We start from the raw sequence: 17033 nt of genomic DNA on the forward strand, positions 1-17033 counted from the left end.
GTGGACCGTTGAAAAATCCATTACGTTTTCAACAGCCCTGTCTGTCCCACTCTGTGTGCCTTTCATTCGGGGTGCGCATGAGAGTGTGCTGCATGTGCGTTCGGGACTGGTTTCACTAACATACTGGCAAATCCCACTTTTACCCCTGCTCCTTTCTGGGGCCCTGAGGGCTCTGAACAAGGGAGCCCACTTGTGCAGGTCCTGCACACACACAAACAGACACACACAAGCATCATGTTTATGCAAATACACTTCCAGCCTTTCCTGAGTAAACATTTCAGCAGCACAAGCAAAATTTGAATCTCTAATCGTCTTCCTGCTTTTTTCCAAACAAAAAAATTTAGTCACATATACAAACACAGGCCTAACATATTTTAGCCATCTTCAGTGAAAACACCCCCCCCCAAGAGCAGCAGAGCAGGGTGTTTATGTATTGCTTGTATTTCTCCCTCATAAATATAAAATGAGCTGAATAGGGGCGGGCACGCTGCCTGGGATCGCTCCTTGACATGTCTCTAATTGAAATGAACAGCAGCTTGGCCTCCCCTGCTGAGGCCTGCCTAATGCCATTAGAGGGGATCTGAGGCCACAGTTATTGTGTGCGTGGTACATCTGACACTCCCACACACATCCACCTCACTTTTTAATCTTAAATCCCCATTTACACCTCACACAACAGCAAGGACACTTATTGAATGAAACAGCACACACACAAAAGCAGCACATACACTCATCCTGTTTGTGGGACGCTTTAAAAAAGTTAAATATCAGTAGCTTCGACTGACAACACCCTACCCATCATCCATCACTCATTTAACACCTTGCTAAACTGACAGAAGCCATAACGAGCACTAGTTGTTTGTTCCTTGCACACTGTTCCCATCTAGTGGAAATGAAACAGACTGCAGCAAGGTGAATTGACAGCGCAAACACACCCATGCACACACACATACACCCACAAACACACACACATAGGACGACGTATTTATGCCCCAGGTGCAATCAGTGTTAACATTATCAATAATGTACTCACATCAGCCTGAAGGATAGTCAGACCTGAAAGCTGCATGTTTCCTGTTTGATTTCCCAAGCCCTAGGGCAGACATAAGGACATGCACATTTACTCATGCCATGAATGCTGCTGTTATGTAAGCAATAGCCATGTGTTGCCATGGGCACTGGGGAGGAGCGGAATGAGCATCTACAGCAGCTTTAATGTTCTGATCCATTCTTACTGCTCTCATCAAACTTATTTGTAGCAGCAGGCAGCTGTTTTCCACTGTCGACTACCTGCTCAATAACAAACAGCAAACAGAACTGGAGACGAGCTGGTGAACATAGTGGAGCATTTAGCAGCTAAAAGCTAGATATTTCCCTGAGGAGTTGGTAGTGACCAAAAACAGAGCTAAAAAAGAGTGAGTATTGGACAGAAACACCACTTCAAATGAATAACCATGTTGTTCGGTAAGTCCTGGATGTGGAAACGGGCAACTATTTGCTAAAACATTAGCCCAATACCTCTTTTAGGGGGGTAATATAGCAATGTTGTGTTTTCATCATGTTTCCAAGCAACCAGGAAAATGTGACCAAGATGCATGTATGTAGTGTGCAACAATGCTGGGTTTTTGAGGCCAATACCAATACAGATATCTGAGAGTTAAAAAAAACTGATAAAGGCACCGATACCATTTTTTACCCCTTAAATTCGGTTATTAATGAATTGTGACCAAGACATGTAGTGAACACGACTTTTCACGTTTTAAAAAAAAAAAAAAAAAAAAAAAAAAAAAAAAATCAACTTGTCAGTGGTCTCTGATGGACAAACTACGTAATAGTAACACTGTTTCTTAATTAACCTCAAAACCAATATTTGACATTTCTATACTGAAATTTCTTGCTAGTAGTTATAACACTTAGACTTAGCATGGCTATGCTGTTGTAACAATCTGGCTTTAACAAAATGTTTATCGGCCTTATCAATACCCATATCTGAACATTTAAAAACAAATTGAGTAATATATATTCTCTGATATTTGTTTTTTAAAATAAATAGCAGAAATAAACAAATACTGATCATAATGATGCTGTAAATTTGGTTATTACAGAACTGTGACAAAGATGATGTACTCATATATGTGCATTAAGCCGAAATGGCCTTGACCGATGTTAGGTGGTGTAAACCTAACATTAACAAATGTGTGATAACTATATACAATTTTACTCTATCAACCGATAACAAGGCCATTCTGGTGTATCAGTTCAATAAGACATGCCTATCATTAAGTAAGCCTCTTTATGTGTGTGCGGCATAATTTTGGGATTGTCTGTGAACAGCAGTGTGTGAGCGTGTGTCGCTGTGAACAAAGTTGGTCTCTGTTCCTGTGTGTCTGCTCCTTTGGCACAGTGAGAATGCTTTGAGTTGGTGTGTGTGAGTTTCATTACAGAATGCTTTGTTATTCCAGAATGGTCCACGGATGACTACATTCTCAAAATCATAAGTAACATTTCAAAACACAAAAAGAACTCCACAAAAAGAATAAAACACAGCACGATGGAAAATAAATGGTCCGGCCTGTTCTATTGTTCTGCATGTAGGATAGAGCAGTAGAACTTTTTGTGGGAAAATGGTGCTCTGCTATTTCATTAGCAAGAAGCTGGGGAAACGCTATAAATGGCAAGTGTTCCAGGTCCATTTTCAAGAATCTAGGCCAGTCACTGTGTCGTAAAAGCCAGCGAGGAAGAGACAAACCGGCATCGCTCATCAACATGTCGAAGTGGATGTGGTTGACGAGAGATGAACGAATGTGTGTATATTTGTGCATAAAAACACTACAATGTCAGCAGCATCACCACCACATCAAGAGGCTTTCTGAGAAACAAAGCGGTGTGCTGTTTTTGTGAATTTGCAGGAACCAGAGATCTTGCACTATCCCCACCTAACCCTTGTACTTCTTTCCTGCAGAGTGGACGGGTATGGCCAGTCTATTTTGTTCCAGTTACTGGGGAAACTGGTGCTGTGGCGAGAGCAACGTGTGCCCCCCCCCCCTGTCAAAGAGACTGAAAAAAACTCTACCAGAAAATGTTTGTACAAACAGACAGGAAGAAATCCTTCAGCAAATACTCCTTTTAATGTTGTGGCTCATCGGTGTGAAGCCATGTCAGTAGGAGGGGCAGCATTGTTGGGTTTGTCTCTTTTTTTGTTCCTTTTCATGACTCTGCCCTCATAAATGTTCCTTTGACCCCCCCAAACTTATTCACTTTTTCCCCCTCTCTCTCCCTCCCCTCAGGGCCAGTGTAACCATCCCCTCTGTTGCCTTGGAGATGTATCTCACTTTAGAGGGTTGCAGGGTGATGGCTGTGAGAGACTGTCAAGGGAAGAGGAGAAGGAGGAGGTGGTGGTGATGAGAGCATGCCCGGCAGTAAAGAGACGCCAAGAGCCTGGTCACACTTTTGTTGCCACTGGCTGCTGTGTCACTGAAGACCAGGTCGAACTTCCTGTGGCCCTCATGACTTTAGATAAAAGCTGAACATTGGAACTCAGCCAGGGGAAAAAAACCCGGTTACTAACCTTCAGCGCTGGTTAAAGTGGTTAAAGAGAAGGTCAGGGCCAGCTCCGGGCTCGATTGAAATGAGCACCTCCCTTTTCCATGGTGTGGTTTAGAGTGTCGTGCACAGACGTCAAGCAGAAGGGGATACATGACACACTCCCACTCTCTCTCCATTTGTTTCCTCCCCTCTGTGGCTGAACAGGACACTGGAGAATGGCTAATACAGAAGCGCTGGTTCATGTGACACTCCCCGCTGCTTTTGGCCCACTTAGCTGAGATATAGCGGTCTGCACTTCCCCGTAAAGCTATCTCCTGTTTGACTAACTCCTCTCCAACTACCTCCTCACTTCTCCAGCTGTCAAAAATACAGCTATAACCTCACTAACCATCTCTCTGACAAATATCTCTCCATAAACTTTCCTCTTCATTTTCAATATCCACTCTCTCCCCATTCAAATGTATCCCCATCCTGTGAGGTACCCAGCTTTGGGTCCATCTTTATAAACTCATGTTGAACGACCAAGCATTCTTAAACCCCACGGATATACACACTGATCACCAACAACATTAAAACCAGTTGCCGGTTTTAGTGTTGTGACTGATCAGTGTATATCATCAAATTCATTTTCCATTTCTTTTCCAAGATTCTCTATAATAAAAGACATCATAATTAGAAGAGCTTACACATAGGAAATAACAAACATGTCTCTGAGGCTGAACAATGTGTTTTACTTTTGTAATAAAACCAGTGGAATTTAAAAACTTTTCATTTGTAAGAGGAAGGTTGGTTTTTTCTATTTTCAAATGTTACATACTTTATCTTTAGTGGTTAATAGAGCAGCAGATTTAGTGGGAATTAAAAGTAAAACTGAGTGTTAGACTGAGATACGAGGAGTGATGGATAAGTTTGTGTAGAAAGGATTTGAGTTATACAGCTCTGGTTACATTCACTTGAACTGCACATGCATGCCCCACCAAGGGAAAGCTTCTATGAATAGTCAAATAGTAATGATATTTTTTGCTTGGGTCTTGTCTTTGTTATGAACATTGCAGCCTCATCGGAGAAGTAGCAGTAAGACGCTAAGTAGTGATTTTGCAGAAAGGTTGAAGTCAACAACTTTTGTGGTATTTCTGTTCGGGTAACTGAAAATTGAAAGTCAGTACTGTCTGAGAAAATGGACATCAGCCTTCGTGCAGTAATCCACTACCTCGGTCTCAAGGGTTTATCACCCAAGCAGTTCCACGTGGACATGGGGGTAACACTAGAGGATGGTGCCCCTTCTTACAGTGTGGTGAAGAAGTGGGCTGCTGAATTCAAACATGGCAGAGAGAGCCTGGAAGATGAACCCTTATTCTGGAAGGCTGGTCACGGTCACCACACAGAAGACCATTGACAAGATCCATGACAAGATCCTTGAAAAAATCCTGACAGGATTCATATGCTCCATGACTCCAGGACTAAGTATGTAAATATAGGAGGTGACTATGTTGAAAAATAAATGCGCTAGGTTGCGTAAGATTTAATCCTTCTACCTTAGGTCACAAACTTATCAAATCGCCCCTTGTCTTAAGCTATTTCTTTAGACTAGTATCAACCTGGCAATTACAAACATTTTGACTTGTCATAGTGGACAAAGCCCAGGTGCTACTGATAACATTAAAATTGGCCCTTTCCTATTCAAGTGTTGTAATAAGCCCTTGACAGTGAGCCAGCATGAACACTACCAGGACCAAGGCTGTAGTCTTGGAGTCAACATTGGGGAGGACCAAATCTATTGAGAGTCTAGGGGTATGGGGGTCGCAGTGAACATGAAAGAAATATTAACAGTAAACTACTGACTAGAAAGAATATTGATAAACATATGGAGGTTGTGTATTAGGACTAAACTGTTGTGGTCTCAACCATCAATATTGCTCCTTTTCTCACTCACCTCCATGGCACCTGTTCTCCCTACCTTGTCAGCATTCTCATGCTCTCTCTTTCTTTACTCTGAACTCAACAGACTGAACATGAAAGAAATAGTATCAGTTAACAAGTGGTGCTTCTTGCCATGATGTTTAGGAATGGATTACTAGCCATTTCTGATGTGAATGGCAATGATTACTGTATCAACAAACACTGACAAATCTCTTGTACTTACTGTATACTCCTATCATCTGACTGGTACTTATTTTTTTCCACTGTTCTCAACTTACTTTTCTTCTTTTCTAAGACTGCCCAAAAAAAATGACGAATATTACTGCCACCCTTCCTCTTGCTCATGATGAGACTCGCTGTGAATGAAAGCTGACTGTAATAAAACTGCTTGCGTCTTAATCAAACAAACACTAATAATGTTATTTCTCATAAGCAAGTACAGCTACACAGTATACTATACGAATATGCAATAAATGAAAGCTACTTCTTTCTACATAAGTTATACATGCGGCACAACATAAATGATTGACACTGTAGTCTGACTTCATGTGGGCTTTCGGACAAATATAATGTAATAAATACAGTTGAATACATGTTAGCCCTGTTGTTGGTTGCTGGGTGAATGTGGGGCCAATTAACTTTCCAGATAACTTAGCTACGATAGCTATCGTTAGTTATGGTTGATTGATTAGCACTCGCAAATTGGCCCATTTTCACCAATAACATATGTTTCCACTCTGCAATTCTTGACACTTTTTAGCAGAATGTGATTTATTTCCAAAATTAAAGTTCCAGCGCAAAATGAAATATTGACATTAACAGTGTTACAGCAGTAAGTGTCCCATCAACATCTGATGGGAACATTAGTGGATCCTAACACAAGGCAAAGCTAGTGAGTGGAATGTATACTCAGAATGTATGGTCCGTTCGCTACCTAAGGCAGGGAATGTTTGCTAGCTAGCTAACATTCTGACAGGAATTTAGCATAACATTGACAATAACCATTCACAGAATTATAATTTTCATAACACTTTACCAAAACTATCGTAATCAACAGTGATATAGCCTACGTAACACTCATATTAAATTATATATTCTAGTTTTCCAATTTTTAAACCATGGAAAGTAATGGAATAGAGAGACAGTTTAGTGTTTGACCATGATTGTACCTACCCACAGCAGTTGAACAACAGCTTCTGTTGGGGTATGGCAACACCACTTGGACAAACAGCACGCAGAACTGCAGTACACTGTAATACTTGAACCGGTAGTAATAATAATGGCAATTTCTTAAGTTTAGATATGATTATGATTGAATTTAATATTGGAGCATAATTGAATATAGGGCGTTTTTTGTTCCCTGACACCTATCTCCACAGTATATCCTTTCATTACCTCTGCCAAGGAGGTTATGTTTTCACCTGTGTCTGTTTGTTTGTTTATTTATTTGTTTAAATTTCAGCAGGATTACGCAAAAAGTACTGAACAGATTTGCACCAAACTTGGTAGAGGTATGGGACAGGGAAGAACCCATAAATTTTTGGTGCAAATCTGGGTAAAGGGGAGGATCCAGGAATTTTCCTCAATATTGTGAGATAGGAAATTTTTCAGTGAGTTATGTGCTCTACTGATTGCCATTTTAGTTATATATGTATAGAGACACTGTATATCCCTGTTCTCCAACTATCAGTACAATGTTTTTCAATTCACCCTACATCCTTTTAAAATAGAATCTCCTCTTCATTCCGCTGCTGTGAATACTTCCTGCTGGCAGAGCTGTCTTGGTCCTGCTCTGCAGTGTGTATGCCTTGTTCTGGACGCCAAAGTAAACAAGGACAGCATGTGTGTGTTTTTTATATGTGCTGGAAGTGAGATGGGAGAAGGTGAAAACACATAACTCTCAAAAAGCTGGTCTCTCCTGTCTGCACCACATCTATGACCCAGACCATCACTTTTTCTTCTCTCCCTCTTAAGATTTCTGCGTTTCTTGCCCCTGCATCCAATTTTTCCTTCCCTATCTTATAATTAATTGCTGTGACCAGCAGACATATGGACAGTGGGCTGCAGAAAATGTTAAATCTTTGTTAAAGCAGAACCTGATGTTCCTACAGTACAGCAGCACAGCCAAATGAGAGGAAGTAGAGGGAAATAACAAACATAAAAAGTAAGTTAAAGATAAATACTGTTATGATATTGCTCTCTCTCAAATATAATTGTATTGATGTCCTGTCTCTCTCTCTCTCTCTCTCTCTCTCTCTCTCTCTCTGCCCCTCTGTCTTTCCTCCTTCCCCTTCTCTTTAATAAAGACACAGGCAGTGTTCTCCTCCATTATCCGCGCCCTGCTGGGGTTTCACTTCACGTCCTCTCCAGGCCAGTTGTATGCCAAGCAGCCTGATGCCAGGCCAGACTCTCCTTGCCAACTCATCCTCCATCCTGCAGCCTGCTTAACAATGCAATATGTCACTCACCTCTATCCATACCATTCATAGTTTTATCACAATGCTTTGAAGAAGGCAAACAGTGCACTTAAAGCCAAAAGGAACATCAACATTAACAATAACCAGCAATGTATTGGTAAATAAAAAGGTGATACCTCAATTTATATTCATGATCCCCAGAGAATGAATCTTACTAAATCCTACTGATTTTCTTACACCAAACTGCCAACTTTGGACACAAGATAATACTCTCAACAGTCAGCTTTCCGTGAAATTTACTGAGTATATTCATGCTCCAAAAAGGATAAACTCTATTGATTTAGAAAACTCTGTAGCCTTTGCTCTTACACCATCAAGTCTAAGAGCGAAGGTTGAAATTTTTTCCCAACAAAGTGAAAGTTTCTATGAATAGTCAAATAGTAATGATATTTTTTGGAAGTTGCCAGTTTTAATGTAGTGGCTGATCAGTGTATATCATCAAATTGATTTCCCATTTCTTTTCCAAGATTCTCTATAATAAAGACATCATAATTAGAAGAGCTCACACGTAGGAAACAACAAACATGTCTCTGGGGTTTTACTTTTTGTAATAAAACCAGTGGAACTTAAAAGCTGAGTGGAACTTACAAATGAAAAGCAGAAGCTTTTCATTTGTAAGAGGAAGGTTGGTTTTTTCTATTTTCAAATGTTACATAGTTTATCTTTAGTGGTTAATAGAGCAGCAGATTTAGTGGGATTTAAAAGTAAAACTGAGTGTTAGACTGAGATACGAGGAGTGATTGATAAGTTTGTGTAGAAAGGATTTGAGTTATACAGCTCTGGTTACATTCACCAAGGGAAAGTTTCTATGAATAGTCAAATAGTAATGGTATTTTTTGTTTGGTTCCTGTGTTTGTAATGAACATTAGCACTAAGATGCTAAGTAGTCATAGTGTAGTAGTAAAATCTCAAGAAATATACTCTGTGTGCCAAGGTATATTTAGAATATATTCTGTGTGTTACAGGATAACAGAATGTAGTGAACATTGAACATTAACTTTTAACATTGGTTTTGATGATAATCTAACTCAATTATGTTGCTTGTAGTGAGTAATAAAAGTATTGATTAATTTGAATTTATAAAAAGATTGCTATAATACACAGTTTGGAAATATTAAATGTTGTTAAAAAATATGGCCTAAGACACCTTGGAAATAATGGTGTCAGGAGATGCCCGGACTTACACAGGCAGGCCGGGAGAGTTATGGATTTTCCAAAGAGACTGACACCATTATTTCCAGGTAGATATGGAGGATGTGACCAAATATGGAAAGAATGAATTTGAGGTATAAAAGATGATTTCTAGCTATGATTTCTTCAGTTGGTCTCAGGTTTATCTTTTGTGTAAGAATAAACTCCAATGCATTGAACTCTGATCATCTCCAGTGAGCTTTTTTTGAACTTTCTGAGACTTCAATAACGCTTCACCTTCACAGAAGTTAATTGTTGGAAGAGAGGTCGAGAAATACTCTGGCCCTGATCTGGGCAACTTTTTCTCCAACACAAATTGGCGAGCCAGCCAGGAGAGACAGAAGCCCTAGGGCCCCAGCCTGGGTGGATCAGCCTTCATTTCAGAACCACAGTGGCCACAAAATTCAGAGGTAAGCGGAGCCTTTTTAATTTCTGCAAATACTGGTGGTGTCTGAGTGCAGAGTCCGCCCAGGTGAGGTTAATCAGAATGTCTCTCCTCTAAAGAACCTAGTAGAAATTACTAGATGATAAATAAGAGCAGGCCAATTGTTTTAACTTTATTAAAGGGCTCACTAAAACCATTACTAAAAGGAAAAAATGCATTAGCTACAATTGCAGGAAGTTACATAGATCTCAGATGAGAATAGTTTGAATATTTACTCAAGATAAGGAGTGCATAAAATTAGTGGTATTCCGAATTAAGAGAAGTGAAATAGATAAAGTGTATGAATTTGTGGTACCAGTTGTGAGAAGAAAATATTAAAGCTGGCGTAGCATCTGTGGATACCACCCTCTGTTACTGAAGTTTTCCAGCTGAGTGCTGGGAGGCTCCAGTGAAGAAGGGGTCTGAACGGGCAGAGGGCTAAAGTACAATAAATAGTTAGAGAGTTATCTTTGTAGATTAACAAATATTGATGGATGAGGAAAACAACAGTGAAGATGAGGTGCTGTTGTTAGAACACTTTGATGATGAAAGCTGTGTACACTCTAAACCTAATCGTTGAGTAGACAGATTTCCGGCTGATTTTCCCTTCACCACTTCCCTCAGATGGCTCATTGGACCTTTCATGAGCTACTTCGAAAACCATCTTCCCATGTCCCTTTCCCATCCCTTAGGAAACCCAGCGTTTGCTGAGGAGTGTCCATTACCGAGGTTGTTATGAAAGTCTTTAACAGCCAAGAAAGTTAGAGACTGCTCCTGTCTAGGAGGGCAGCTGGCCAGAAAGATGATGAGGTCACTGTGAATAGCAACCAGGGAGGTTGGCTCAGAGCTGGAGCAGGCAAAGCTCTGGACAAACAAAAGGCTGTGTCACTACTTTTATATTGAGCGGAGGGTAAACACATTTCATAATCAAATGTGCACTTGCCCAACCTATGTTGACACTGACTTATTTTTACTGCATGTTTGCATCTCTTTACAGTACATCAGGTAGCAGAAGCAGGGCGACCATCCTGCAGTCCACAGCAGTAACGAGAAAAGTGATCACTAGTTTCTTTGTTCCTGTCTCACTCTTATCTGACTGTGGTTTTCCTGTCTCTCTCTCTCTCTCTCTCTCTCTCTCTCTCTCATATCCCTTCACTGCCTCCTGCGTCACTTCCCTTCCTGGTCGGCTGTCATGTAAACACAAGCACACCCCTGCTCACAGGCATGCTATCACACACTAGCTAACACACATACGCACACTCTCACACAAAGTCACATGGGATCTGCTAATTATGACCACATAAACCCAGTGGAAATACGACTTTCACAGCTGGCTGTTTGAGCTATGCTCACACTGAGGCATATAATTCACAGACAAAAAAACAACAAGAACAACAAAAACACACCCTTTACTTCAATTATTCAACCACTGCACACAGGAGAAAAAAAGTACTCGGCTCATTTTTCAGATTAGACTATGATGCTGGGGCTACAAATAGCAAAGATTTTTCTGCTGGTGAGGAGTAAGAGCAAGAGCCACAGCCAAAAATTTAGTGCGAGAGATCGAAGGAGAAAGGTTTAGCTGAAGCTAAATTGGATGGAAGAAGGGAAAAATAAAATAAGTTTCAGCGCCGGACATTAACACAAGTTAGAGGAGGAAATGATGAAAACAACACATGCTTATTTATATCCAAATGAAACAGATCTATTTGTTGAGACAAGGCGAGCATAAACGTCTGACAGACGTCATGCACAGTCTGTGACGCAGATGGGAAAGTCTGTTTTCAGTAAGCACATGCATGCACCCACAAAAACAGGATAAACAGATAAACAGGAACACACACACAAACAGGCAGGCCATGTTTTCACTGCTGGACTCCTCTGACAAAGCCATTTCATGCATGTCACCAATCTAAGCTTCAAGCTCATTGGTGGAATTCTATGCATATAGGTTTGCCAAGTACTGCCCTCAGGGCTGAAAACAGCTTAGAGCTGTGAAAGTTTGCTTCAAAAGGCTGATGGATTTATTCCCCGCTAATAAAGCCAAAGACACCAGGATTATTGCTATTTAATGGTTAATGCTGCAGGATTATTGCAAAATTCATTATCATGCAAGTGCTGGAGCACAGCAAAGCTCATGTTCTACACTGCTCCTACATGTCAGGGCGCAGTTGTTGATTTGTTTACCTGCTGTCACAGATTTCTTATTTGTTCATACTGCATTTCCGTATTAACATTACATTAGACACTGTTGTCACCTGGATTCTAAAGCTAATATTACATATCTTACAGCACAAAAAAACCCACTAATTTTAAAGCATACTTTTTCTTTAATATTATGAAAGAAATAGAAGTAAGTGGGAAAACTGTTGACCTTTCAGAAGGGACCCAAAATTTTAGAATTACCGATTTTGTATGATGATAGCAAGTAATTCCATATTTAATTAGATTCTTGCCAGTAATTAGGCTTAAAGAAGCTGTGTGTTCATTTTGATTATTTTTACCGTAAATTAAAGCTGCTCTCATTAATCTTTTTATATTACCAATGGATGAATTAACTGTAGGTAATGTGAAAGGTATCGCTCGTAATTCACAGTTATCACCTGACTCTGCTCAGCTCTACAGTGCATTTTAGGTTCTTTTATATCACTGTTTTGGTTTTAAATCTCACACATGTACTGTTTTGATTGACCATTCTCAATAAAGTGGTTCCCAACCACAGCAGCAGCTGTTTTCAGAGAAAAAGTTGTAAAAAAGCCATTGTACACTACCTGCTCAGCAGCAAACAGCAGACACAGTTAGAGACTAACTGGTGAATATAGTGGAGAATTTAGCAGCCAGATATTTCACTCAGTAGTTGGTAGAGACCAAAAAACAGCGCTAAAAGAGAGTGAATATTGGACTTACATTAATCCTGGCTCCAGAAACATGATTTCAAATGAATGCTAATGCTGATCTGTGTCTGCTAGATGAGTAAACAGACAACTGTTTGCCAACACGTTCACCATATCAACTTGATAGGGTGATAATAAGTCAGTGTTGTATTTCCAGCTTGTTTGCTGCCCCAAAGTGGCCAAAAAAATACTGAAAAATGCCTGTAATGTCTTCAAATGTCTTGTTTTGTCTGACCATCTGCCCCGAACCCAAAGATATTGAGTTTCCAATACAATAAAACAGAAAAATGCAGGAGAACTGGAACAAACTTGGCATTTCTGCTTACTTTCTGCTGATTGACTTAAAAGACCAAAATGATTTCAATGATTCAGTATGGAATAGTAAATGTTTTTTGTGGTTTGTAGGTTAAATAGTTACTAGTGCATCTGTATCATACTGCCGAAAGATCGGCTGAGGAAAGATGAAGAAGATCAGTTTGATTCTTACTCATGGCACCTTCCTGGTGCGTTCGCAACTAAAGGTGATTCAAAAGTGCATCAAAAACAAAAGCATTGTTGTCTTGATTTGTATAAAGCTTAAGGTTGATATGAAAGTTAGTAAAAGGGTGTGTATATATGAACTGCAAGTAGATGCATCAATCAGGCAAACAATTACAAGAAAAAGTTGACTATAGTTCCCTCATGTCATCATATTCAACACCATATGCTGGGAATTTATGTGATAAAGAAACTCTTTTTTTAAAGCGGAGTTTAATGGGTTCTCTCTCCACTAATCCCCTGCGGACCAATCAGACTTCTAGATAACTGGACAGCCTTTTCATCAACTGGTGCTTCCTCCAGTTGGCCCAGTCTGAGAGTAAGCCTCCACTGCTGGTGACCATCTCCGGAAAAGCCACTTGCATTAACACAGTGAATTATTTCCCCTCACTGCTTGAGACTGAAACTGCACCCAAAAATTAGAGGTTGTTTAAACCATGTCATATACACACACACACACACAGATGTGACTGCCCTGTTATGAATCAGCAAAACGTTGACTGCTGTGTGTGTGTGTGTGTGTGTGTGTGTGTGTGTGTGTGTGTGTGTGTGTGTGTGTTTTTGTGTATTTGTCTGAGAGAGAGAGAGAGAGTGAGAGAGAGTGGGTGTTTGTCTGTATAGCCACAGCAGAGGGCAGGTGGGTTTCTTGTTTTCCTTACTCATGTGTATTGAAAAGTGAAGCACTGACTGCACCTCACAGGTGCGTTTCCAAACATCCTGCAGGAAAACTGCATGGCTCTATTAAAAAAATTGGGCTGCTGCTGAGTGGCTACACACTCATATGTTCACAGCCAGAAACTACTCATTCTCATACCATAAACATACTTATAAACTTACTCGCGTTTAACACTCAGCCACAGTTAGTAAACCTTTAATCAAACATCAACGCCCAATAAATTGATTTTAATTTTGATACAAAATTAAAATCCGTACTTTATTATCAAACTTGTTTTTGTGATAGGAATCACATTAAATAAGTCTGTCAGACTTAGTCGTTGTGATTAATCTTATGAACTTGCTGTAGATGTCACACAAAATCATCAACAGCTTCACTTGGCATGTGGACGCAGAGCTTCAGGTTGAGCATGTTTAAGGGAGGCGGGATGTATCCAGTCAAGCCGCGAGCGCCGTGCTGAACATCAACACACTGTTTTCAAGCTCCAGAGTGAGGCCTTACTCCCACTTGTTTACTTCAACTTCAATTTCTATGTGCGCAACAGCACCTGGAATGCGGACACTGGCGAACACACAGTGCCAGAAAACGCACATGGCACGGGATCAACAATCTCCGCTGCAGGAATACTGCGCTTTCTCCGACAAACACACTTTTCAACAGCGGAGAGATGCGGGTCCACACTAGAATATAGCACACTAGCAGGCACTACACAAGCGCGGAAACGCACCTGCAGCAGCGAAAAAGAGCCGATCCCACATCAGCTGAGCTATTAGAAAGAACTTCACTCACGCTGAACGACGCTCCTCTTCTGCTCCGGGAACAGGCGACATTTTCCTCCTCTTTTAAAGTGCGTGTCATAGCTGGCAGGTGCAACTGCGAATAGAGAGCCCCCGTACGATGAAGCGCAGTGAGTCCGGTTCGGCCCGCCCCGGCTAGGATCGGACGGGTTCGGCTCAGCTCAGCTCCTCTGTCCCTCTCCCCGCAGGGTTGCTGGTTGTCGTCAGATGACTGCGTACGTTTCGGCCCCTTCTCCATCAGCCAAGAAATCAGCGTACTCTGGCTCTCTATCCCTGCCCTTTCATTATATCATGTCCATGTGACACGCTCAGGCCTCTGTCAGTGGGAACTTAAAGGGACCTCCCACGTGATGGCGCTTCTGCGCGCTCATGGCGGATAGTGAGCGTCGCCGAGAAATGAGATACTGCGCCTTTCTAAAAGTAAAGCACATTGCTGTGGGGGTTTTTTCTACCGGAATGATGACGATTGTTTAGCTGTAATAATGATGTCAGTAGTGGGGTTGACGATAGTGATGAAGATGATGATAGGGATGAAATTGAGGATAGTGGTGGTAATGGTGCTGGCGAAAGTGATCAGGATGATAACAGTGATAAAGACGATGAAAGAGGTGCTAGTACTGGTGCTGATAACAGTGATGAAAATGATGATAGTGATAAAGATGATGATAGAAGGGGTGTTACTGGTGTTAATGATGGTGATGAAGTTCAAGACTGTGGTGAAGATGATGACAAAATGAAGTTGATGGTAGTGATGAAGATGATGATGAAGAAGATGACAGTGATGAAGATGATGATGGTATTGGTGTTACTACTGATGGTGGTGTTACTGGTGCTGCTAACAGAGATAAAGATTATGACAGTGATGAAGACAATGATAGTGATGACGAGGATCATAGTAGTCGTGATACTGGTTTTGATGATAGTGATGAACATGATGATAGTGATGAAGACGATGACTGATGAAGACAATGACTGTAATTAAGATGATGACTGTGATTAAGATGATGATAGTATTCATAATACTGCTGTTGATGACAGTGATGAAGACAATGACAGTGATGAAGATAATAATAGTGATGAAGATGATAATAGTAGATGATAGCGGTCATAGTACTGGTATTGATGACAGTGATGAAGATGATGATAGTAATGAAGATGACGATAGTGGTGTTATTACTGGTGTTGATGATAGTGATGAAGATGATGATTGAGATGAAGACGATGAGAGTAGTGGTGTTACTGGTGTTGATGACAGTGGTGAAGATGATGATTGTGATGAAGATGATAGTGATGAAGATGATATAGTAGTGGTGTTACTGGTGTTGATAACAGTGGTGAAGATGATGACAGTAATGAAGATGATGATAGTGTTGGTGTTACTGGTGTTGATAATAGTGATGAAGATGATGATTGTGATGAAGCTGATGATAGTAGTGGCGTTACTGGTGTTGATGACAATGAAGAAGATGATGATAGCAGACTTAGTGATGACAAGGACATAGTAATGATGGCAGTAGACATAGTACTAGTGTTGATGATGATGATGAAGATGATGATAGTGACAAGATGATTTTCACAGTCTAGGCCGTGACTCCAGTTTATTCCCTTGTGTTTTTAGTGTTTCCCTTTTCCCCATGTTTTCTGACTTCCCCTGTCTGTCTCTGTGTGTGTGTATGTGTTTCTGCGCCTGGGACGTGTCACCCCTCCCAATCCTTCTGTCCCTTTCTCTCAGCCACCTGCAGTCCATCAGCTCATCAAGTAAGCAGTATATATTCCTCGGTCCTACAGCAACTCTTTGCCAGATCGCTGTTCTTATTAGTCTGCTAGATTTTTCTCAGGCTGCTTAGAAAACACGTTTTAGCTAAAGTGTTTTTGGTTTTTTTTCATCATGTTAACATTTGTCTCCTGTTGTTCAGGACCACTACTACTTGTCTGCTTGCCTGCCATCTTATCAGAGTGCCACGCTCCAGACCACCTGCTTGCTTTGCCAGCCACCAATCCTCAAAATCCCAACTGCCTGCTTGTTCATACTCCTCAAGCTTCCCAATACCGCTGCATTCCCTGCTCTCCACATGGCTCCCTCTGCAACTCGCTTCCTCTGCCCCTCCAGACCCTCCCTACCTGTCCACTCATCTACCCAGTCCCTGTCTTCCAGGACTGCCACCTTCCCTGCTCAAGTCACTGCTCCCTCTCTGCCTACTGCCCGCTTCCCTCAGCGCCTTGCCCAACACCCCCGCTCATTCCTCTAATCTCTCTGCTGAGTTAGCAATAAACTCACTCTTGTTGTTTCTGAACTCTGAGTTTTGTATGCTGCATTGAATATTGCTCTAAAATCTATTCAATACTTTGGAAAACATCAAAAAATGATACTAAATAAAAACTGAAGTAACAGAGTGCTAGACAAGACTAAACGTCACATCAGAGGCCCTGTGATCCTACTGTATGTAAACATCATTACGTGCCAGAAAAAAAAACGGATATACATTCCACGTCAACTTCTTTTTAAGGTTGTAACCTTTATGGGTAGTGGCATGTATAGCTGTCTTCCACTGTCTTTTTTTTAATACCAAA

The sequence above is a fragment of the Xiphias gladius genome, chromosome 2 (genome assembly GCF_016859285.1).
Source record: "Xiphias gladius isolate SHS-SW01 ecotype Sanya breed wild chromosome 2, ASM1685928v1, whole genome shotgun sequence".
NCBI lineage: Eukaryota > Metazoa > Chordata > Actinopteri > Istiophoriformes > Xiphiidae > Xiphias > Xiphias gladius.